Source organism: Bubalus kerabau, chromosome 7, assembly GCF_029407905.1.
Source record: "Bubalus kerabau isolate K-KA32 ecotype Philippines breed swamp buffalo chromosome 7, PCC_UOA_SB_1v2, whole genome shotgun sequence".
In the NCBI taxonomy this organism is placed as follows: domain Eukaryota; kingdom Metazoa; phylum Chordata; class Mammalia; order Artiodactyla; family Bovidae; genus Bubalus; species Bubalus kerabau.
Genome location: NC_073630.1, coordinates 5,357,432 through 5,380,836, shown reverse-complemented (window position 1 = coordinate 5,380,836; position 23,405 = coordinate 5,357,432). Strand labels below are relative to the sequence as shown.

The following is a 23,405-nucleotide window of genomic DNA, read 5'->3' as shown; positions in this document are numbered from 1 at the left end:
TTGTTTTTGCTGACTGTATAGAGTGTCTCCATTTTCAGCTGAAAAGAATATAATCAATCTGATTTCAGTTGACCATCTGGTGATGTCCATGTATAGAGTTTTCTCTTGTGTTGTTGGAAAAGGGTGTTTGCATAAGTAAAGATTTACTTATGATTCTATTAATGCTGCTGCTACTGCTGCTAAGTCGCTTCAGTCGTGTCTGACTCTGTGCGACCCCATAAACGGCAGCCCACCAGGCTTCCCTGTCCCTGGGATTCTCCAGGCAAGAACATTGGAGTGGGTTGCCATTTCCTTCTCCAATGCATGAAAGTGAAAAGTGAAAGTGAAGTCGCTCAGTCATTTCCAACTCTTAGCGACCCCATGGACTGCAGCCTACCAGGCTCCTCCGTCCATGGGATTTTCCAGGCAAGAGTACTGGAGTGGGGTGCCATTGCCTCTAGTTATATTATTTGTATTCAGTGTTATAGGATTGCTGTTTCTTGCATTACCAAATGTGTGACTGAGTCTCCTATAAAAATAATGATGACTTAGACAACTTGATATTATTGGCCAAATATATGGCTGTATATGAGATCAATGTATCTCCACATATAGGAAAAAGCAACAAGAGGAAACAATTTCCTGGGCCATGGCATACTAGTAAGACAAGTGGCCCAGAGACTTTTTGCTACAATTAACATGGCCTGGCCCAGTAATAGCATATTGACTGGTCTACCAAAGAAATCCTTAGACCTAGAAATTACCTTTCCTATACCCCATTCACAAATTGGTCATGAAATGTCTCCAAAAACTTAGTTGATTTATGAACTACATGGTGCACTGTGAACTAAGCAATGTCACTTGCCATCCATTTCTGTGGGGATTGAATCATTAGCCACTGCAGTAGCTTACCTACAGAAACACTCTGCAGGGCAAGGATGAGGTGCTCTGTTCTCTGGGGATACTGAAAATATCCCAAAATAGCCCCTCAGATAGTTAGAAATATGTCAGAAGAAATTTTTATGAACTTGGATTCTTGCATCTTCCCATACAGTAAGTCCCTTATATATGAACCTTCAAGTAGCAGACTTTTAAATATATGATTTGTTTTTATTTCCATTATTCTAGGAGGTGGGTCACAAAGGATCCAAGATATCACTTCATCCCAGACAGAATGGCCATAATCAAAAAATCTCACAACAACAGGGCTAGAGAGGGTGTGGAGAAAAAGAAACCTTTCTGCACTGTCAATTGGTATAGTCACAATGGAAGACAGTATGGAGATTCCTTTAAAAACTAAGAGTAAAACCACCATATGACCCAGCAATCCCACTTCTAGGCATATACCCCCCCCCCAAAAAAAAAAAAACTGAAAAAAAGACACATGTACCCCAGTGTTCATTGCAGCAATATTTACAGTAGCCAAGACATGGAAGCAACCTACATGTCCATCAACAGATGAATGGATAAAGAAGCTGTGGTACATCCATACAATGGAATACTACTCAGCCATAAAAAAGGAACATATTTCAGTAAGTTCTAATGAGGTGGATGTACCTAGGGCCTGTTATACAGAGTGAAGTAAGTCAGAAAGTGAAAGACAAATATTGTATAATGACACATATATATGGAATCTAGAAGGATGGTACTGATGAATCCATTCACAGAGCACCAATGGAGACACAGACATAAAGAACAGACTTATGAACAAGGGTGGAGGAGAAGAGAGAGAGAATGAGACAAATGGAGAGAATAACATGTAGAGCATATACACTAACATGTAAATAGATAGACACTGGGAATTTGCTGTATGACGCAGAGAACTCAAACTGGGACTCTGTAATAATCTATAAATTATTAATATCCTGAGAAATCTGTATACAGGTCAAGAAGCAACAGGTAGAACCTGACTTGGGACAATGGACTAGTTCCAAATTGGGAAAGGAATATGTCAAGTCTGTATTGTCACCTTGGTTATTTAACTTATATGCTGAGTACATATGTGAAATGCCAGGCTGGATGAAGCAGAAGCTGGAATCAAGATTGCTGGGAGAAATATCAATAACCTCAGATATGCAGATGACACCACCATTATGGCAGAAAGCAAAGAGGAACTAAGAACCTCTTGATGAAAGTGAAAAGAGAAGAGTGAGAAAGCTGGCTTAAAACTCAACATTCAGAAAACTAAGATCATGGCATCAGGTCCCATCATTTCATGGCAAATAGTTGGAGAAACAATGTAAACAGTGACAGACTTTATTTTCTTGGGCTCCAAAATCACTGCAGATGGTGACTGCAGCCATGAAATTAAAAGATGCTTGTTCCTTGGAAGAAAAGCTATGACCAACCTAGACCACATATGAAAAAAGCAGAGACATTACTTTGCTGACAAAGGTCCGTCTAGTCAAAGCTATGGTTTTGCCAGTAGTCATGTATGGATTTGAGAGTTGGACCATAAAGAAAGCTGAGCACTGCAGAGTTGATGCTTTTGAAACTGTGGTGTTGGAGAAGACTCTTGAGAGTCCCTTGAACTACAAGGAGATCAAACCAGTCCATCCTGAAGCACATCAGTCCTTAATATTCATTAGAAGGACTGATGCTGAAGCTGAAGCTCCAGTACTTGGGCACCTGATCCGAAGAACTGACTCCTTGGGAAAGACCCTGATGCTGGGAAAGATTGAGGGCAGGAGGAGAAGGGGACAACAGAGGATGACAGGTTTAATGGCATCACCGACTTGATGGACATTAGTTTAAGCAAGCTCAGGGAGGTTGGTGATGGACAGGGAGGCCTTTCGTGCTGCAGTCCATGGGGTCACAAAGAGTCAGACATAACTGAGGGACTAAACTGAATAACCTATAGGGGTGGGAATGGGCAAGGAAGTGGGAAGGAGATTCAAAAGGGAGTGGACATATATATACCTATGGTTAATTCAAGTTGATGTATGACAGAAATCAAGTGGATATTGTAAACCAATCATCAATCAAATATAAATATTAAATAAAAGATATGAACGTGCATTCACATGTCTAATCATGTAAATTAAGTCTATTTGATGAGGTGCTGTTATTAGGTTTTGTGGTACCAGAAACTGAACATAGAATGGTACATGAAGCTGTTCAAAATGCAACTCAGGGCTACTATGTCATCTATAATGAGAAAAAAGAACTACTGCGCAGATAGCACTGGATCATTTTTTCAAGAGAGTAGAAAAAACCCTGTCTCCAGCAAGGAGCCAGAACCTGTGCCATCAGCATCAAGTGTGAGTGAAACTGCAGCTTGCCCTCCATATCCTGTTGCTGACAATCCCTCTTCTCCCACCTCCTCTCCCTCCTGAATTCAGTAACTCTTTTTTCCTGTTCACTCAATGCCAGCCCCTGTATGGCAGTTGTACTGCACTACTCTGCTTTCCAAGGTACTGTACATAAGATTAAAAATGTTTTTGTGTGTGTGTGTGTTTTTATGTATTATTTGTGTGAAAGTCTTATAAACCTATTAGAGTACAATACTGTACAGCTGAATGTGTTAAGTGTGTACCTAGGCAAACTTTGACAGACTTATGAACAAATTGGACTTATGAACTGAGAGAGCCAATTCCTGGCAGGTTCATAAGAAGTCCAGAGTCCCTGAGGAGCAGAGAGGGGTCTGGAGTTCTCAAGGAGGTGAAAAGGACACCCTTTTTTTTTTTTTCTTTAATCGCAGAGTTGATGATTGCACAACAAAACAACTCATCTTGCTCAAGGTTATGTTTCCCTTAAACTCTGTGCCAGTGATTATATAACAACAATGTATCCTGCTTGAGGACACGTTTTTCCTTCCTGAGAACTTTCTGACTAATCCTATTATTTTAAAATGTAAATTATGTTACATTTAATTCTGTTAAAGCTGTTAAGATCTTTCTACTGTTAAATTCTAATCCTGTTGTCTTAAAATGTAACTTGTGGGAGTGGATCTGGTAAGACCTTTGCGACCTTGAGACATTCTTTTGATTTATTGTAATAACCAATTAAGAAAGTATATAACTCCCTTGCTAAAACTAGCGACTGGGGCACTCTCCATCCTCTTCTGATGTCTGTGTCAGAACCTTTCTCTGTCCCTTTTTCACTTTAATAAAACTCTGCTACACAAAAACTCTTGAGTGGTCAAGCCCGGTCCCTGGTCCCGAAGCTAAATCTTCTTCAGAGATCACAAACCCGACATCGTTCACTGTAAGCTATCCTGAACACACTCTAGGAACAGAACTTGTTTGTATGTAGGGGACTTGTTGTCCTTAGAAAAGCACTAAAGTTGTTAACTGAGATTTCTGTTCCTCCCAATTAGCTGTATCCTTCTACTGAGTTGTGTGCTTGATTACACGCACCTCTTCGTCAAAATCACAGATATGCTGGCCTCTCCCCTTACCTTTTGGGAACAATTTGTCTCAGGTGAGACAATCTCACGGTGCTGAGGAACTGCTATTGTCCTCAGTGGGGCTTTCCAGGTGGCTCAGTGCTAAAGAATCCTCCTGTCATGCAGGCGACATGGGTTTGATCCCTGTGTTGGGAAGATCCTCTGAAGAAGGAAATGGCAACTTGTTTCAGTATTCTTGCCTGGGAAATCCCATGGGCAGAGGAGTTTGGCGGGCTACAGTCAATGGGGTAGTAAAGAATAGGACACAACTTAGTGACAGCAAACACATAGTCCTCAGTAAGTGCCCAAATAATACTGAAACTCATAGCTCTCACATCGGACGTTTTTATTTCAGTTCATGATTAAAACAATAGAAATATCTATGCTAACTTTCACCTATAAGTTTTGGAATAAGCAGATGAAAGTCTTCCTTTTTAAATTACGAAAATCTTATTACTAGTGTTTTTAATTTCTAGAGTTCTAGTTACTAGAGTTACTATTTACAATTTGAAAATAACTGAAGTAAACATCAAATCAAATAAGTTGTACATGTAAAACTTTCATCTTTTCTATAATTTTTAATTATCTTTTATGTTTCATTTATATTCACTTATTTTTTTCTATTTAAGTTGGTGATCATTTTCAAAACATAAAGTAGAAAGGTAGGGGCTTTATTATGATTAAAGTATCAAATACAAGTTGCAATTACTTAATGTTGTTGAAGAACAAAAGATGGAAACAGGTAGGTTGTTTTTCTGGTGGTGTGTGTTTTCACTAATGTATGGAGGCATAATTTCAGAAACCATGTGACTTTCTGGATAATCAATAATATATATTCATGGATCATTATTTTATCATACAAATATTTCCTTTAGTTTAATCTCCCAAAAGGTACATGATAATGTGTTTTAGATATATTCAATAATGGTTTGTAACCTTTTTCTTCATTTGGTCAATAAAAAATTAAAAGTATTTTAAGGTTAATGATTTCATGATGTAATCAATCATTCTAGCTACAATCTGCCACCAGGGCTTCTCATTTTGCAAATGACTTCTTGATAATTATCACAAGAAGCACATCTGTATGCTGGTTGAAAAGTTAATTAAAATGTGATTCCATCTGGTAGTCCAGTTGGGAATGTCACTATTCAATTTAATCTACATTGAGCTGAAATAAACTCTGCATAATCAAAAGATATAATGTAGTGGGGTGCACAGAGATGTAAGTTAGCTAGTGTTTCACATGTTCAGTTAATTCTCTTTTATTTATCTTTTAATTCTTTTTTCTTTTATAAAAGTTAGAAACCTGGGAAAACAACATTTCCTAATGATTTTCTTATTAGGGTACATTTCCCTTTATGTGAATTTTGTATAGCTGCATATTTATTCCTATTTTTCCCATTCATTTTTAGTAGGATTGAGAGAGTTGATGTGAGTGCATTATTCTCTCAAAGCTACCAACTTCAATCACTCATTTTGTTCTGAGGCCATGTGTATTGAATTCCTATTGCTCTTGTATAAAATTGCCAGTAACTCAGTGATTTAAAACAAAACAAATTTATTACTTTACAGTTCTGGAGATCAGAAGTTTGAAATGGGTCTCATGGCTATAATCAAGCTACAAGTTTGGTGGTGCTCCTTTAGGAGGCTCCCAAGGGGAATCTCTTCTTTGTTATCCTGGTTCCTAGAACCTGTCCATATTCCTTGGCCTGTGTGTCCTTCTGTCCCCAAAGCCATCAGTGAATGATCAGGTCTTTTGTTTCTATCTCTGATTCAGACTATTCTGTTTCACTCTTTCTGTTACAGGATCCTTGTGTTACACTGAACCCACCCACATTGTACATGAAAATCTCTTCCTCTTAAAATCAGTTGATTAACAACCTCAATTCCAACTGTAGCTCTAATTTCCTCTTGTCATGTAACTTGACATTCAGGAGTTTTGGGGACTGAGATGTGGACACTTTGGAGGCCATTCTTCTATCCTCCACACATTGTAACCAGTTTATTCTAATACTAATGCCTAGGTATAGAGGTAACTGGTGCCCATCCTTTCTTCTCAGACTAATTTGAAACAGTTTGGCTGATGTTTCTCTGGTTTGGCTGATGATTTCTAGTTTGCAAACATGCTGACATGTGTTTCTAGTTACGAATTTTTCCCAACAGATGAAGAATTGGAGATAAAACTTAGAATTGAGTTCATATAAAAATGCATATCTTTTCATGGAAAGGCTGAACTTGGTTATTATGGGTTGGCTCATATTCCATATTTTGAACTTTTTTTTTTTTTGGAAAGTGTTTATTTTTCATCAGTTAGTTTTGCTAAATTTAAATAGGCAGGCCATTAGACTTTGCTTGTTGAAATGCAAATTTAATCCATCTCTAAATTAGAGATTTCAAGGAAAATGTTTAGCAATTTATTTGTTCATACTTCTGCAAATAAAATGCACCCAACAAGAAAACCATAAAGCAGCAGTCCCCCAACCTTTTTGGCACCAGGGATCAGTTTTATGGAAAACAATTTTTCCACAGACAGAGGTAGGGGGGATGGTTTCCAGAGGATTCAAACACATGACAGTTATTGTTTATTTTATTTCTATTATTATTATTATATCAGCTCCTCCTCAGTTCATCCGGAATTAGATCCCAGAGGCTGGGGACTCTGCCATAAATAATTACTACTAGGATAGTGATATTGCAAACATAAACATTATTTACATGTGGAACAATCCTTTTAAAATTAAAGAAATATAAGAAGTTCTGATGCTGATAAGATGTTTAGTCTATCAATCAGATTTTAATAAATAGAATCATTAGGATATATACTTATATACAAAAGGGTTTGTTATACAGACTTATTTTTCATTAAAAAGAAACATTAAGGTATAATCAACACGTAAAAAGCTGTTCATATTTAAAGTATATAGTTTGATGAGTTTGGGGATAAGAACACACCTATGAAACCAACCACCAGGGCCATGGACATGTCCATTACCTCCCAAAGTTTCCTGCCATTCCCTCTATTATTATTGTGACTACTATTTTTGAAGCCTGTTTTTTTCCCCCCAGTTTAATTGAAAGATAATTAGCATACATCTAGCTTTCATAATGGAGAAGGCAATGGCAACCCACTCCAGTATTCTTGCCCAGAAAATCCATGGGCAGAAGAGCCTGGTAGGCTGCAGTCCATGGGGTCGTGAAGAGTCAGACACGACTGAAAGACTTCACTTTCACTTTCATGCATTGGAGAAGGAAATGGCAACCCACTCCAGTATTCTTGCCTGGAGAATCCCAGGGATGGGGGAGCCTGGTGGGCTGCTGTCTATGGGGTCGCCCAGAGTCGGACACGACTGAAGCGACTTAGCAGCATCAGCTTTCATAAAATTCTGTTCTAAGAGTGAAAAGATATATTACTTGGACTTGTTTTGAAGAAAATACAAAAGTAACTATGAATGTGTTGTACATAGTGAAGAGAAGAATCCCAACAATCTCCCAGATCACATACAAAGAAAAAAATACATTTTTAGGATATTTAAGGCAAAGTTGCATCATTTGGCCTACTTTATTTTCAAAAGTGTCCTGATTGTCCAATCCCTTTATGTGCAAGAAAGTTGAAAAGAAATATATACACATCATATTTATATATTATATTCACATAATATTTACATAATATATGTTAAGTTTGTATACTATACATTGGAAAATACCTTGATGTTGGGAAAGATTGAGGGCAGGAGGAGGAGGGGAGACAGAGGATGAGATGGTTCGATAGCATCACCAACTCAATGCACGTGAGTGTGAGCAAACTTTGGGAGATAATGAAGGACAGGGAAGTCTGCAGTCTGTCAGGTTCCAAAGAGTCAGATACAACTTAGAGACTAAACAACAGCAACAAATAAACTAATACAATTATGTAAAGTTTAAAAATAAAATAAAATTAAAAAAAAAATAAAAATCAACCTAAATGTAAGAATGAAAACTTTTATATTCCAAAATTTTTTAGAAGAAATTACATCTCTTATTATCACTTCTGTGACCATTGTAAACATATATTGTAAAGACTTAAAATTATCCAAATAGCACACTTTAGTTAACAATTCAAAAATCTTTAAAACATTTCTCACATGTATTTGTTGAATATGTGACATCTTGATGCAGCATTTTATATATATATATATATATATATATATTTAACTTAGAGTGTAAACATGATCATGTATCTTACTTGGACATTATGTATTGACTATTTTGGGGTTAAGTTTCTTACCAGATACTTCCATGATGTTCATTCTGAATATGATAAAAAAGAGTAAGGCCACAGTGAAAGCATACAAGCTCACATGATAAGCTTACTCTGCTGCTGCTACTGCTAAGTCACTTCAGTCGTGTCCGACTCTGTGCAACCCCATAGACGACAGCCCGCCAGGCTCTCCTGTCCCTGGGATTCTCCAGGCAAGAACACTGGAGTGGGTTGCCATTTCCTTCTCCAATGCATGAAAGTGAAAAGTGAAAGTGAAGTCGCTCAGTCATGTTTGACTCTTAGTGACCCCATGGACTGCAGCCCGCCAGGCTCCTCCATCCATGGGATTTTCCAGCCCCCCAGGCTCCTCCATCCATGGGATTTTCCAGGCAAGCTTACTCTAGACTTCACTATGAAATAATCATGTATTGCCCTACTTCACAATACAAAGCTCTATTTATATTGAAATGTTCAGGGGAAAACATAAACCACAGAAACAAAACGCAATACTCCTGGCACTGGGGCATCAAATGTACTTTCTGAGCACAATTTTAATTTATTTTTTATACATGTTGTAAAAGAGAAAGTTTAGGTGAGAAGATTTTATGTCTTCTATTTTTCTCAAAGTCAATCAGGATTCATCTCTGCTCTGCACTCTGACCTTTGCAGCTCATTCCACCCTTAGTGAAGTCTGAGGACAGGCGAGGAAAGTCTCGTGGAGAGATGAGTTCGTGAACTGTGCTTGTCCTTGTTTCCCTATGTGCTCCCACACTGTTGTTCACTGAGCAGGAATATGTTTATTTGCAGGACTGCGGTGTTCTCATCTTAACCAGGGGCTAATTAACCCTCCTTTGGCTTAATACTCATTAATTTTATTTGCCAAGGCTTGCCCAAGCTGAGTTTCTCTGGAGCATTGATTTTTTAATCTGTAGACTGTAAAATGCCCTGTAATTCATGCAAAATTGTCTGTTAATGCAGATATGTGTTTTTCTGGTGAAAGAATCCAGGTCTTTATAAGACTCACTGGGAATTCTGACCAACATTATTTGAAGAATCACTGCTTTAGAGTAAGCCAAAACATCTCCCTCTTGGCATTCTCTCTGTTAATAAAAACTTTATGCACTATGTGGCATTTCACAATCATACCTTGTTTGGGGACATTTTGTATTGGAGAGCAAAAGATGTCATATAGTAGAGGCTCATAACTCTATTTATAAACTAATGAATCAGACTGTTATACTAGCAGTGGGTTATTTAGTCCTAAACATCACTCATCTTAGTCTTGTATGTATTAAGTGTGCAAGTAAATTAGGTTCAAGGGAAAAAAAATAAAACCATTAAAATCTGTTTTCACAGTTTCCTGATGATACCAGCTACAAGGCTAGAATCACATAACATCCATTACCTCATTTATTTGGAAATCTGGTATTTTAAAATTTTCATGAAGAAATAAAAAGCATTCTAAGTCTACACCAGTGCAGATAATTAGGGCCAAGAAATTACTTACTCCTTCATCACAAAGAATAGATTCATGTCATTTTTATCATTTCTTTTATTTATTTATTTTTTTAGCCTTGCCTGAATCAACCCCTGAACCATATATTTGTCAAAAGGTTACTGGGGTCTTCCTAGGTCTAAGTATTATTCTAGCATTTTTTGTTGCTGTTCATTTGCTAAGTCATGTCTAATTCTTTGTGAACCCATGGAATGTAGCAGCCCAGATCCCTCTATCTTCCACAATCTCGAAAGTAGGTTCAAATTTATGTCCATTGAGTTGATTATGCTATCTAACCATTTCATCCTCTGTTGCCCCCTCTCCTCTTCAGGTCAGTTCAGTTCAGTCACTCAGTTGTGTCCAACTCTTTGCAACCCCATGGACTGTAGCATGCCAGGCTTCCCTGTCCATCACCAACTCCTGGACCCCACTCAAACTCATGTCCATTGAGTTGGTGATGCCATCCAACCATCGCATCCTCTGTCATGCCCTTCTCCTCCTGCCTTCAATCTCTCCCAGCATCAGGGTTTTTTCAAATGAGTTACTTCTTTGCATCAGGTGGCCAAAGTATTGGAGTTTCAGCTTTAGCATCAGTCCTTCCAATGAATATTCAGGACTTATTTCCTTTAGGATGGGCTGGTTGGATCTCCTTGTAGTCCAAGGGACTCTCAAGAGTCTTCTCTGACACCACAGTTCAAAAGCATTGATTCTTTGGTGCTCAGCTTTCTTTATAGAGAGCTATATACCCTTGTCCTCTTGCCTTCCATCTTTTCCAGCATCAGTGTCTTTTCCAGAGAGTTGGGTTTTCACATCTGGTGGCCAAAATATTGGAGTTTCAGCTTGAGCATCGGTCCTTTCAAGGAATATTCAGCACTGATTTTTTCCTTCAGAATTGACTGGTTTGCTCTCCTTGCAGTCCAAGAAACTCTCAACAGTTTTCTCCAGCACCACAATTAAAAAGCATCAACTTTTTGATGTTCAGGTTTCTCTATGGTCCAATTCTCACATCCATACATGACTAATGGAAAAACCATAGCTTTGACTATACAGAACTTTGTCAGCAATGTGATGTCTGCTTTTTAATAATACACTGTCTACGTTTGTCACAGCTTTCCTTCCAAGGAGGAAGCATCTTTAAATTTCATGGCTACATTCATCATCTGCAGTGATTTTGGAGCCTTAGGCAAAAAAAAAAAAAAAAAAAAAAAAAAATCTGTCACTGCTTCCAATTTTTCCCTTCTACTTGCCATGAAGTAATGGCACTGGGTGCCATGTTCTTAGTTTTTTGAATGTTGAGTTTTAAGCCAGCTTTTTCACTCTCCTTTTCAACCCTCATCAAGAGGCTCTTTAGATCCTCTTCATTTTCTGCTATCAGGGTGGTATCATCTGTATATCTGAGGTTTTTGATATTTCTCTCAGCAATTTTGATTTCAGGTTGTGATTCATCCAGCTCAGCACTTTGCATGATGTACTCTGCTTGTAAATTAAATAAGCAGTGTGACAATATACAGCCTTGATGTTCTCCTTTCAAAATTTTGAACCAGTCTGTTGATCCATGTAAGGCTCTAAATGTTGCTTCTTGACCCACATTCAGGTCTCTCAGGAGACAGGTAAGGTGGTCTGCTATTTCTGTCTCTTGAAGAATATCCACAGTATGTTGTAATCCACACAGTTAAAGGGTTTAGCATAGTCAATGAAGTACAAGTACATGTTTTTCTTTGGGCTGTGGTTTCTCTGCCTTTTCTAATCCCAGCTTTTACATTTGGAAGTCCTTAGTTCATGTACTGCTGAAACCTAGCTTGAAGGATTTTGAGCATTACCTTGCTCACATGTGAAGTGAATGAATTTGTATGATAGTTTTAACTTTCTTTGGCATTGTCTTTCTTTGTGATTGAAACGAAAACTGACTTTTTCCAGTCCTATGGACACTGCTGAAATTTCCAAATTTGCTGGCATATTGAGTGCAGCACTTTAACAGCATCATCTTTTAGAATTTTAAATAGCTCAGCTGGAACTTCATCACCTCTACTACCTTTGTTTGTAATAATGCTTCTGAAGGCCCATTTGACTTCACACTCCAGGATGTTCAGCTCAGTGAGTGGGCACACTAGTTGTGGATATCCTGATCATTAAGACCTTTTGGTATAGTTTTTCTGTATATTCTTGCCACCTCTTCTTAATATCTTCTGCTTCTGTTAGGTCCTTATCATTTCTGTCCTTTATCTTTCTATTATTTTTCTATATTTCTTTTCATTGTTTAGTTAAGAAGGCCTCTTTATCTCTCCTTGCTATTCTCTGGAATTCTTCATTCAGTTGGGTTTATCTTTTCCTTCCTCTTTGCCTTTTACTTCTCATTTCCTCAGCTATTTGTAAAGCCTCCTCAGACAACCAGTTGGTCTTCTTGCCATTTTTTTTTCTTTAAGAAGTGAGAAATGGAACATTTTCTGCCATGTCAGTAAACAAGGATGTTACAATCACCAGCAATTGCAGCCACCATGGATGATGAGCTGGTGAGCCATGAGAGAACTCAGGAAGGAAAGAATACGTGCCATCTAGCAGCCATCAGACTGCAGCCCCTTCCCATGGTGAGCTCTGAGGAAGTTCAGGATGTGAAATCAGAATACTGGACTTAGATGGCTGACGTGCATATCAAAGGAATGATTTCAGTGAGCCCAGACTCTTGCCATACATAGAAAAATGCTAAATTTCTTAGCTTGGGTTATCTGATTTTCTTTAATTAGCAATAATCTTTTGACATTCAGACTACCTGCCCTTCCTTGAGAAACTCCTATTATTCTGACTCCTCCCCTCACTTCTTTGAAACAGTTTTCTCAGGGTTTGCTGAGATGCTGTCTGCCCCCAGCCTGAAGTCCTACAAATTCCCGTCAAATAAAACATAATGCTCAACTTTTAGGTTGTGAATATATATATATTTTTTAATTGACACTAGTAATAGATGATAATGCTATTAAGGAAGAAGCAATACCACATAGTGGCTATTTACAAGTTGTAAATAGAAAGGAAAAACTTAGTATTACATCCAGTTTTTTTGCTTGATAACTGGTGGATAGGAGTGACATTTAATTAAATGAATAATGTAGGAATAAGAATATATTAAAGGGAAGGCATGGGCAGAAGCTCCTTAAAATATTTTCAGTGACTAAAATGCCTATTTTATTGCACTAAAAACTGAGGTGTAAGCACATAGGAACAATCTGTAAGGTTTCTCTTGCCAATTCTTTAGAAAAACAGTGGCACGTGTGTCCACAGAAGGGCGTAATAGAACTTCACATCAAACCATTGAAGGTGTTCAAAATGAGCCATCCCAAACTGCCAGTCTGCAAGTGAATTATTTTGAGCTGAAGAAAATGAAGGCCCAAGAGACTCAGGAAGAACTTTTTATTTTCCCCTTAACTACCTAAAGTAATTTAGATAAAGGACCTGGCTTAGAGAGAGAGCTATTACAAGAGATAAGTTTCATCTGAATTTATCTGCATGGCACACAAATATCTAACTAACATCTGATCTCAACTTCCTGTGAATTTGCCCTCCTCCCCTTTGAAATTCCTGGCTCCTACTCCACTCCTTAACTCAGGATTCATTAGTCTCGACTACTCAACTTGCCCTTGGGTCTTAAATCTCTGGAACCCCAGTATGCTTGTAGTTAAATTTATTTTTCTCCTGTTAATCTGTTTCACATCAATCTAATTAATAGACCAGCAAAAAGAACCTAAAAATTTAGAGGAAAAGTTTTCCCTGCCAAATTTGAGAAAGTTTATCTTTGTAGCAGAAATTATTCACAAACTGACATTCAAGATATTGCCAAGCTATACCCTTCTTTGAATATGATGTGATCTCAAGATGTCAACTTCTCTATGATAACTACAGTGACTGTGTAACTGTGTCAATAAAAGGTCCAAGAAGCATTCTAAGGATCTAATCTCCAATGGAGATTAGATATAGTAGTGAACCAGGAAGTGAGTGTTATTAGCTTCAACTATTTCCCACTTTGATTATTTCAGTTTGTTATGAAACCACAACTGGGACCAACATGTTGGATCTGGTTTGTGCTGGTTTGTGGGAACCAACTGTTGAAGCTTCAGGAATATGGTGGCTAGATTTTAATCACAGGCATTATTAAGGAGTTAATTTATATAAAGTCACAAATAAGTTATATTAAAACAAAAATAAACACTTAACTCATTATTCTTACATTTTTGCTGATGTATTATTACCTAAGCTCTTGAGGTTATTAATGTCTACTATACCTGTATATTAGAAATACTATATAATGGTGTTTACTACTTTGCCACTTTTCTCAACTCTATATTTAATGAGGTCACATTGGTAGCTTGATCTCAGTCATGGTGAGAATATACCATTGAAATCAACAAATGCTACCAATTAGGGTTTATTGTTTCTTTGATTGTTAGGTTTAAGATTGCAGAGAAAATATTAATGATGGAGATTAAATTTAAAAATGTGTTTTGTCTGTAGCCATTATAGTTTAAGTAAAATTTAAAACTTGAAGTTATATTCTTCCAGTATTTGAAGACTATTATTCAATTTACTAAAAAAATGATTCATCACTGAACATTGATGAATACATGACTTTCTAACATACAATTTGATTTAGTTTTTTCTTACTGTCAAATAAAACAAAAGCATCACACAGAATTTTTGTCAGAACAACACTCATATGTCAATTGCAGCCATAGGTTGGCTATGGATATAATATATCACAAAGTTAATTAAAACATTCTATGATAATCAACTATATGGAATTTAAAATAGAAGTGTTACGTATTGTATTATTATTTGTAAATTGTGTCTACAAATCCTTCATAACAGTAAATCTGTAATAAGTGTGTGTATGAGTATGCATGCAGATTTTTTGTTTGTTTCTGATGAGCATCTACTAAACACTTCTGTTTCAGAAATGGAACCAATGCCTTGACCACTTTCATGGTGTACAAGTAGCAACAGTTGGAACTAACCATTGTACTCTAAAATAGCTGAATGCATATTCATGGGATATTCCCAGCTCTGCAGTCAAAATTTTAAACTGATATATTAGAAGCAAATTAGATGGGTAATCAAAACTAAGAAAATAATATTACTCATATGAACATTTTATAAATTTTTTTTATTCTCTTGTATTACGTAAAGTTTTTGAAAGTCTAATTTACTTCTCAGATTAGAGGCTAAGAGGAGATATTTCTATCAGTACGGGGTTTTCAAATTTTGCACATATCATCTCATTGACCCCCATAAAATCTGTGAATAGGCAAAAATGTATTATTATCTTAAGACACAGCTGCAGATAACTGATTGTGCAGGATCACTTGTATTCATGCACAGCAATACTTCACCAGAGCTAAGAACAGAATTTAGGGCTTTTGGTGAACTTGCTATTAAAGACAGCTACAACTCACCACACAGATTCTCCTTTTCTACAAAACTACTGTGTGCTTGGAGCCTGTTTTCTCTCTCCCAGGTAAGAGAAAAGCAGAGGACTAAAGAGGTAAGAACAATGTCACTGGAGAAGGAAACCCTGCAAAAGATTTCAGAAAAAGAGTTTTTCTTCTTTGTGTTCTGAATCCTGAATGACAGGTTTAAGATTGCTTTTTGCTTAATTTATGTTGTGAATTTCTTCTTATGATTATCAATAAGTTCTCACATGAGTATGCAATCATAATAAGAGTCAAACTTCAGCAATTTCCTGATAAGTTAGAAAGCAATAAAATACTCCTAAGTGGTATATCAAAGAAGGTGATATTTTTAAACCAGAGGTGTGGTGATACCTATAAATCATCCAGGCATTCCTCTTGGGATTTCTATTCTCACTTGGAGAAGCTATTGGGACAATACACACAGAAAATGTCATCCAGAGGAAAAAAAGAGTAACTTGTGAGAAAATAAGATTCAGAAGTCTTAGGAAGCTTACGTAAATTGGAGAAGAGAATGTTATCTGTCTCAGTTCTTCTCACCCCATTATTCATGCTTTATCTACACTTCTAAAGGTTTGAAACTTAATACATAGTATTAAAAGTAAAATATAAATGGCTTATGATAGCTTCTTAAGAAATATCTTTATTTGAATGTGCAATCTAATTTCGGGTCTTGTTGTTCAGTCACTAAATCATGTCCGACTCTTTTCCTACCCCATGGAATGTAGCCTTCCAGGCTCTTCTGTCCATAGTGTTTCCCAGGAAAGAACACTGGAGTAGATTGCCATTTCCTTCTCTGGGGCATCTTCCTGACTCAGGGATAAACATCGCGTCTCCTGCATTGGCAGGCAGGTTCTTTGCCACTGAGCCGCCAAGGGAAGCCCATGACAAACGTTACGTACCTAATAATAGGAAATACCCTCAAAAAGAAAAATATTTTTACATTTTTCAGGCTAAATGGATTAGTTATCTTTTGATACCAGAAAAGAAATCCTTTGATTTTATACAATCTGTTTCCAAGCTATGCTGCTGCTGCTGTTGCTAAGTCACTTCAGTCGTGTCCAACTCTTTGCGACCCCATAGACTTACAGAAGTCTTTCAAGACAGAAAGTTCTTGTGAGTATGTAACAATAACATACTAAGAAAGTCCAGAACACTTGAATCAATGCACTGCTGCTGCTGCTAAGTCACTTCAGTTGTGTCTGACTCTGTGTGACCCCATAGATGGCAGCCCACCAGGCTCCTCTGTCTCTGGGGTTCTCCAGGCAAGAACACTGGAGTGGATTGCCATTTCCTTCTCCAATGCATGAAAGTGAAAAGTGAAAGTGAAGCTGCTCAGTTGTGTCCGACTCTTAGCGACCCCATGGACTGCAGCCCACCAGGCTCCTCCATCCACGGAATTTTCCAGGCAAGAGTACTGGAGTGGGGTGCCATTGCCTTCTGTTCCAAGCTATAGGTTTATGAAATATCAGAGTTTTCTTAATCTTTTTGTATCTAGTATAGAAACTTTGCAGCTCTTATTTATATGTTAAAAACAAAACAAACAAACAAACAAACAACAACAACAACAAAACACACCTCTTCCTTGGGATTTCTCTGCCATGTATTTCCAGTCAATATATAGATTGTTTCTATCATTAGTTGTAAAAATAATAATTGCTATATGCCAAGTATGATGATATACAATTTTTCACTAACTCATTTACTCTCATGAAACATCTTCAGATTACAAGCTGCTGTGTGCTTTCAGATAGGGAAGCTTGAGATGTTTTAAAAGTTAAATGTCTCACCCAGGGAGTATTTCCTGTTAGTGCTGGAGATCTATCTGATTTTAAGTTTCCTTCTTAGAAATTCCACTCGTTTGCATTGGGAAGGAGAGACAATCTAGACAGAGTTTATTTATTTATTTATTTTTTTCCAGTTCAGTTGTTCAGTCATGTCGACTCTTTGTAACCTAATGGACTTCAGCACACCAGGCTTCCCTTTCACCAACTACCAAAGCTTGCTCAAAGTCATGTTCATTGAGTTGGTGATGCCATCCAACCATCTCCTCCTCTGTCATCCCCTGCTGCTCCTGCCTTCAATCTTTCCCAGCATCAGGGTCTTTTCTAATGAATCAGTTCTTCACATAATGTGGCCAAAGTATTGGAGTTTCAGCTTCAGCATCAGTCTTTCCAGTGAATATTTAGGACTGATTTCCTTTAGGATTGACTGATTTGATCTCCTTTGCAGTCCAAGGGACTCTCAAGAGTCTTCTCCAGCACCACAGTTCAAAAGCATCAATTCTTCAGTGCTCTACTTTTTTTTTTTTTAATAATCAATGAAAATACTTAGCCAATAAAAGGGATGAAATTGGATCATTTGTACTGATGTGGATGAACCTAGAGTCTGTCATACAGAGTGAAGTAAGTCAGAAAGAGAAAAACAGATATAATATACTAACACATATATGGAACCTAGAAAAATGTTACAGAAGACCTATTTGCAGAGCAGTACTAGGGACATAGACACAGAGAATGGACTTGTGGCCACAGGAGGGGAAGGGAAGAGTGGGACGCATTAAGAGAGTGACACTGACAGATGTACACTCCCATGTGTGAAATACAGAGCTAGAGGGAAGCTGCTGTACAGCACAGGGAGCTCAGCTTGGGGCCGGGGTGGGATGGGGCAGTGGGATGGAAATCCAAGAGAAAGGGGACAGATGTATATGTACAGCTGATTCACTTTGTTGTACAACAGAAACCAACACAGCATTGTAAAGAAACTATACTCCACTTAAGGTGAATAAAGCTTTCAGAGGCCCTCCTCTCACCACCAGAAGTAGAATATTGGTTCTTAATTGGAGAATCAAGTAGGAAACATACTGCTATCCACTGTAAAACATGGGCAGATCTAAACACTCAAAATCCAGAATATCTAGATATCCAGCACTTAGAAAGGGGACTGCAGTATTGAAAGACAAAAAAGGTTGGGGGAAATTTGCATTGCATCATAGCATTCCAGAGACTCAGATGGCAAAGATTTGGCCTTTGGGATTTTCCATTTGGAGCCATCAGAAAAGAATCACAGCCTCCAACACATGGCCAGGGAACAGTCAAATCAGAGAATGAGGACAGTAAGTAGCAGCACAGGTGTCTGGGCCGGTCTTTCAGGGCTAGATTCCATTAGGACTCAACATGGAGAAAGAAATCCAGTATCCACAAGAGGAGGGACAGTGGCTACCATGGTTACAGTGATTACGATAGGAATGGCTGACCATGATGGGCACCTATGACAGATGTTACACAGAGAGCTGGTCTACACTACTGAGTTAAGACAGTCCAAGATTTTCACTCATTGTTAAATAGGAACAGATCTTGTGGGACAAAACATAACCTTATTGTTCCTCCAGTAAATAAGTTTGTATGTAATTAGGATGGGTGATTTCAGACATATAAACAGATAAGAACAGATTTATTTTAAGACCATATAAACATCCTAAACAGTTTCACAAAGTCCAATAAAATTGCATATAAACAAATCAGACACAATTTCACTCAATAGCATCACAATTTGAAATATTTAAGCATGAAGTGATTACTTATGCTTCGACCCCCAGATATTTGTTTCAGTTTTTTCCCCTAAGTTCAAAATGTAAGTTACTTTTTTATTTTAAATTTTTGTTTTTTTAATTGGGACTGTTGACTTCTTTTTTTCTCATGGTTAAAGCTCATTTAAAACAATTTAATGAGTCTAGAAATTCTTTTACTTGTAGCAGTATCTTGCCTACCTCATTTTTTTTGTTTGTTTGTTTCCTGATTGACTTTCTCAGGAAGACAGTGTCCAGAAACTGATCTTTTCTTTTGGTGTAAGATCTTTTCTTTTTAGTGCCTGGAAGGCTGCAGTCCATGGGGTCGCTGAGGGTCGGACACGACTGAGTGACTTCACTTTCACTTTTCACTTTCATGCATTGGAGAAGGAAATGGCAACCCACTCCAGTGTTCTTGCCTGGAGAATCCCAGGGATGGGGGAGCCTGGTGGGCTGCCATCTATGGGGTCACACAGAGTCGGACACAACTGAAGTGACTTAGCAGCAGCAGCAGTGCATTGATTCAAGTGTTCTGGACTTTCTTAGTATGTTATTGTTACATACTCACAAGAACTTTCTGTCTTGAAAGACTTCTGTAAGTCTACAATAAACCTGTTCTAGGGTAGAGGAATGAACAAGTGGACTTCCCTGGTAATTCACCAGTAAAGAGCCCACCTGCTAGGGCAGGAGATGCGGTGTGATCCTGGTGTTGGGAAGATCCCCTGGAGAAGGAAATGGCAACCCACTCCAATATTCTTGACTGAAAAATTCCATGGACAGAAGAGCCTGGTGAACTGCAGTCCATGGAGTCACAAAGAGTCAGACACAACTACGACTGACTAACACATGAATGAATATTAGGAAACATTTTAAAACTGTTTCAACTGCCATGTATTCTCAGATTAAAAAGTATGAGACAGCAAAAGAGACACTGATGTATAGAACAGTCTTATGGACTCTGTGGGAGAGGGAGAGGGTGGGAAGATTTGGGAGAATGGCATTGAAACATGTAAAATATCATGTATGAAATGAGTTGCCAGTCCAGGTTCGATGCACGATACTGGATGCTTGGGGCTGGTGCACTGGGACGACCCAGAGGGATGGAATGGGGAGGGAGGAGGGAGGAGGGTTCAGGATGGGGAACACATGTAAACCTGTGGCGGATTCATTTTGATATTTGGCAAATCTAATACAGTTATGTAAAGTTTAAAAATAAAATAAAATTAAAAAAAAAAAAAAAAAAAGTAAAGAATCTGCCCATAATGCAGGAGACAGAGGAGACATAGGTTTGATCCCTGGGTCAGGAAGATTCCCCTGGAGGAGGAAAATGGCAACCCACTCCAGTATTCTTGCCTGAAAAATCCCATGGACAAAGGAGCCTGGTGGGCTACAGTCCAAAGGGTCGCACAGAGTTGGACAAGACTAAGTGACCAAGAGCTGCACATAGAGGTGGCAAAAGGGTACAAACTTTCAACCATCAGTGAATAAGTCTAAAAATCTGATGTGATGACTAGTTGAGAACACTTTCTAGTATAATCAAAATTTGCTAAGACAGGAGAAAGTAAATGTTCCCAGCAATAAATAAATAAGTAAAACATGTGAGGTGATAGATATGTTAGTTAACCCAACAGGAAGATTTTCACAACATAAATCATCATGATATACACTTTAAATATCTTATAATTTTTGTATCATTTATAATGCAATCTGAAATTGTAAAAGACAGAAGAACTAGAACAAAAAAGTCATCATTATCACTATAAATTGTTTATATACCTCATGTTAAAAAGAATGATATGAACACAACTTTAGTTCATTACTCAGAGACACCTTGAACTGGCTACATTACAAAATTAGGAACATGTCATAAATATGATTCAAACTAGTTAGAAGGATAGGTAGTTATACTCTAATTTTGCTGCTGCTGCTAAGTCACTTTTGTCATGTCCGACTCTGTACGACCCCATAGAGGGCAGCCCACCAGGCTCCCCCGTCCATAGGATTCTCCAGGCAAGAACACTGGAGTGGGTTGTCATTTCCTTTTCCAATGCATGAAAGTGAAAAGTGAAAGTGAAGTCGCTCAGTCGTGTCTGACTCTTAGTGACCCCATGGACTGCAGCCCACCAGGCTCCTCTGTCCATGGGATCCTCCAGGCAACAGTACTGGAGTGCGGTGCCATTGCCTTCTCCAACTCTAATTTTGAGGCATAAACAAAACAGGAAAAGTGCTGCCATGTTGCACTAAATCCAAAATATCAAGAGAAAACATTTGAAATATTTTATTAATGCAATGCTACAATGAGTTCATTTCCTTTTTCTTCAGTAGTACATAGGTAATTATTGTTTTGCAACAGCCTGAATAAATGTCAAAGAGTGAGTCATCTTCAGGACGACATTTATTATGGAACTACTCCGCATAACATTTTGCACTTTAAGAGTGAGTTTCCTGAACTGTTCAAATGTTCAAGCCGGTTTTAGAAAAGACAGAGGAAGCAGAGATCAAATTGCCAACATCCACTGGATCATGGAAAAAGCAACATAATTCCATAAAACCATCTATTTCTGTTTTATTGACTATGCCAAAGCTTTGACTCTGTGGATCACAATAAACTGTGGGAAATTCTGAAAGAGATGGGAATACAGGACCATCTGACCTCTTGAGAAACCTGTATGCATGTCAGGAAGCAACAGTTAGAACTGGACATGGAACAACAGACTGGTTCCAAATAGGAAAAGGAGTACATCAAGGCTGTATATTGTCACCCTGCTTATTTAACTTATATGCAGAGTACATCATGAGAAACCCTGGGCTTGAAGAAGCACAAGCTGGAATCAAGATTGTTGCGAGAAATATCAATAACCTCAGATATGCAGATGACACCACCCTTATGGCAGAAAGTGAAGAGGAACTCAAAAGCCTCTTGATGCAAGTGAAAGAGGAGAGTGAAAAAGTTGGCTTAGAGCTCAACATTCAGAAAACTAAGATCATGGCATCTGGTCCCATCACATCATGGGGAGTAGATGGGGAAACAGTGGCTGACTTTAGTTTTCTGGGCTCCAAAATCACTGCAGATGGTGACTGCAGCCATGAAATTAAAATACGCTTACTCCTTGGAAGGAAAGTTATGACCAACCTAGACAGCATATTAAAAAGCCAAGTCATTACTTTGTCAACAAAGGTCTGTCTAGTCAAAGCTATGGTTTTTCTAGTAGTCATGTATGCATATGAAAGTTGGACTGTGAAGAAGGCTGAGTGCCGAAGAATTGATGCTTTTGAACTGTGGTGTTGGAGAAGACTCTTGAGAGTCCCTTGGACTGCAAGGAGATCCAACCAGTCCATTCTAAAGGAGATCAGTCTTGGGTGTTCTTTGAAAGGATTGATGCTAAAGGGGAAACTCCAGTACTTTGGCCACCTGATGGGAAGAGCTGACTCATTTGAAAAGATCCTGATACTGGGAAAGATTGAGTGCAGGAGGAGAAGGGGACGACAGAGGATGAGATGGCTGGATGGCATCACGGACTCAATGGACATGAGTTTGGGTAGACTCCGGGAGTTGGTGATGGACAGGGAGGCCTGGCGTGCTGTGGTTCACAGTGTCAGAAAGAGTCGGATAGCACTGAGTGACTGAACTGAACTGAAATGAGTTTCTGAAAATTCTACAAAACCAAATCGAGTCTTGTTTCTTTGATTCAAGTTTTGACCGACAAATAGCAAAGTGAAGATTTAAAGCCAATAATTTTCCTGCCTATAGAAATAGGATGAAATTTCCTATACTTTCTCTTTCATTAAGTCATTAGCTCTTTAACTGACATTGAACCTGTGTATCTTAAGTATCTGGATATCTTGGTGTCTCCAATAATCTTGAAAATATTTAGTGTGAATATATACCTTAAACTGCATACTATGTGAAAAGTCCAGCTGACAGTAAGTCTTGTTTTTCCTCTGTTAGCAAAAGGCCATTGTAGAGATGATTTTTCTGTTGTGCTTTTCAAAATCAAGCCAGGATATTTTAACAAGTGATGTGTATAGCTTATAACTATAAATAAATGTTTATTATATAAAAAGTATATATAAAAATATATAGTTAAGAATTAATATGGACAAATTTCTGATCTAGCTATGCCTATTTATCTACACATAAGATGAAGGACGGCAAAGCCAGACAAGAAATAGATCAGGATAAGTAAAATGATAGTATTGCATCATTAATTAATATTATTATTTATTAATAACTTAATACTTTCCATGGGCCCTGTCCTGTGTTAATCATCTTGCGAGTCCCTTGGACT

General features: G+C 37.9%; 1 protein-coding gene and 1 pseudogene across 1 annotated transcript in view; one reads left to right on the top strand and one right to left on the bottom strand.

The window, feature by feature from the left end:
- MARCHF1 (membrane associated ring-CH-type finger 1) overlaps positions 1 to 23,405 on the bottom strand; it is a 454,619-nt gene that overhangs the window by 323,236 nt on the left and 107,978 nt on the right. The window lies entirely within an intron of this gene.
- On the top strand, positions 1,154 to 18,803 carry LOC129657135 (basic immunoglobulin-like variable motif-containing protein; annotated as a pseudogene).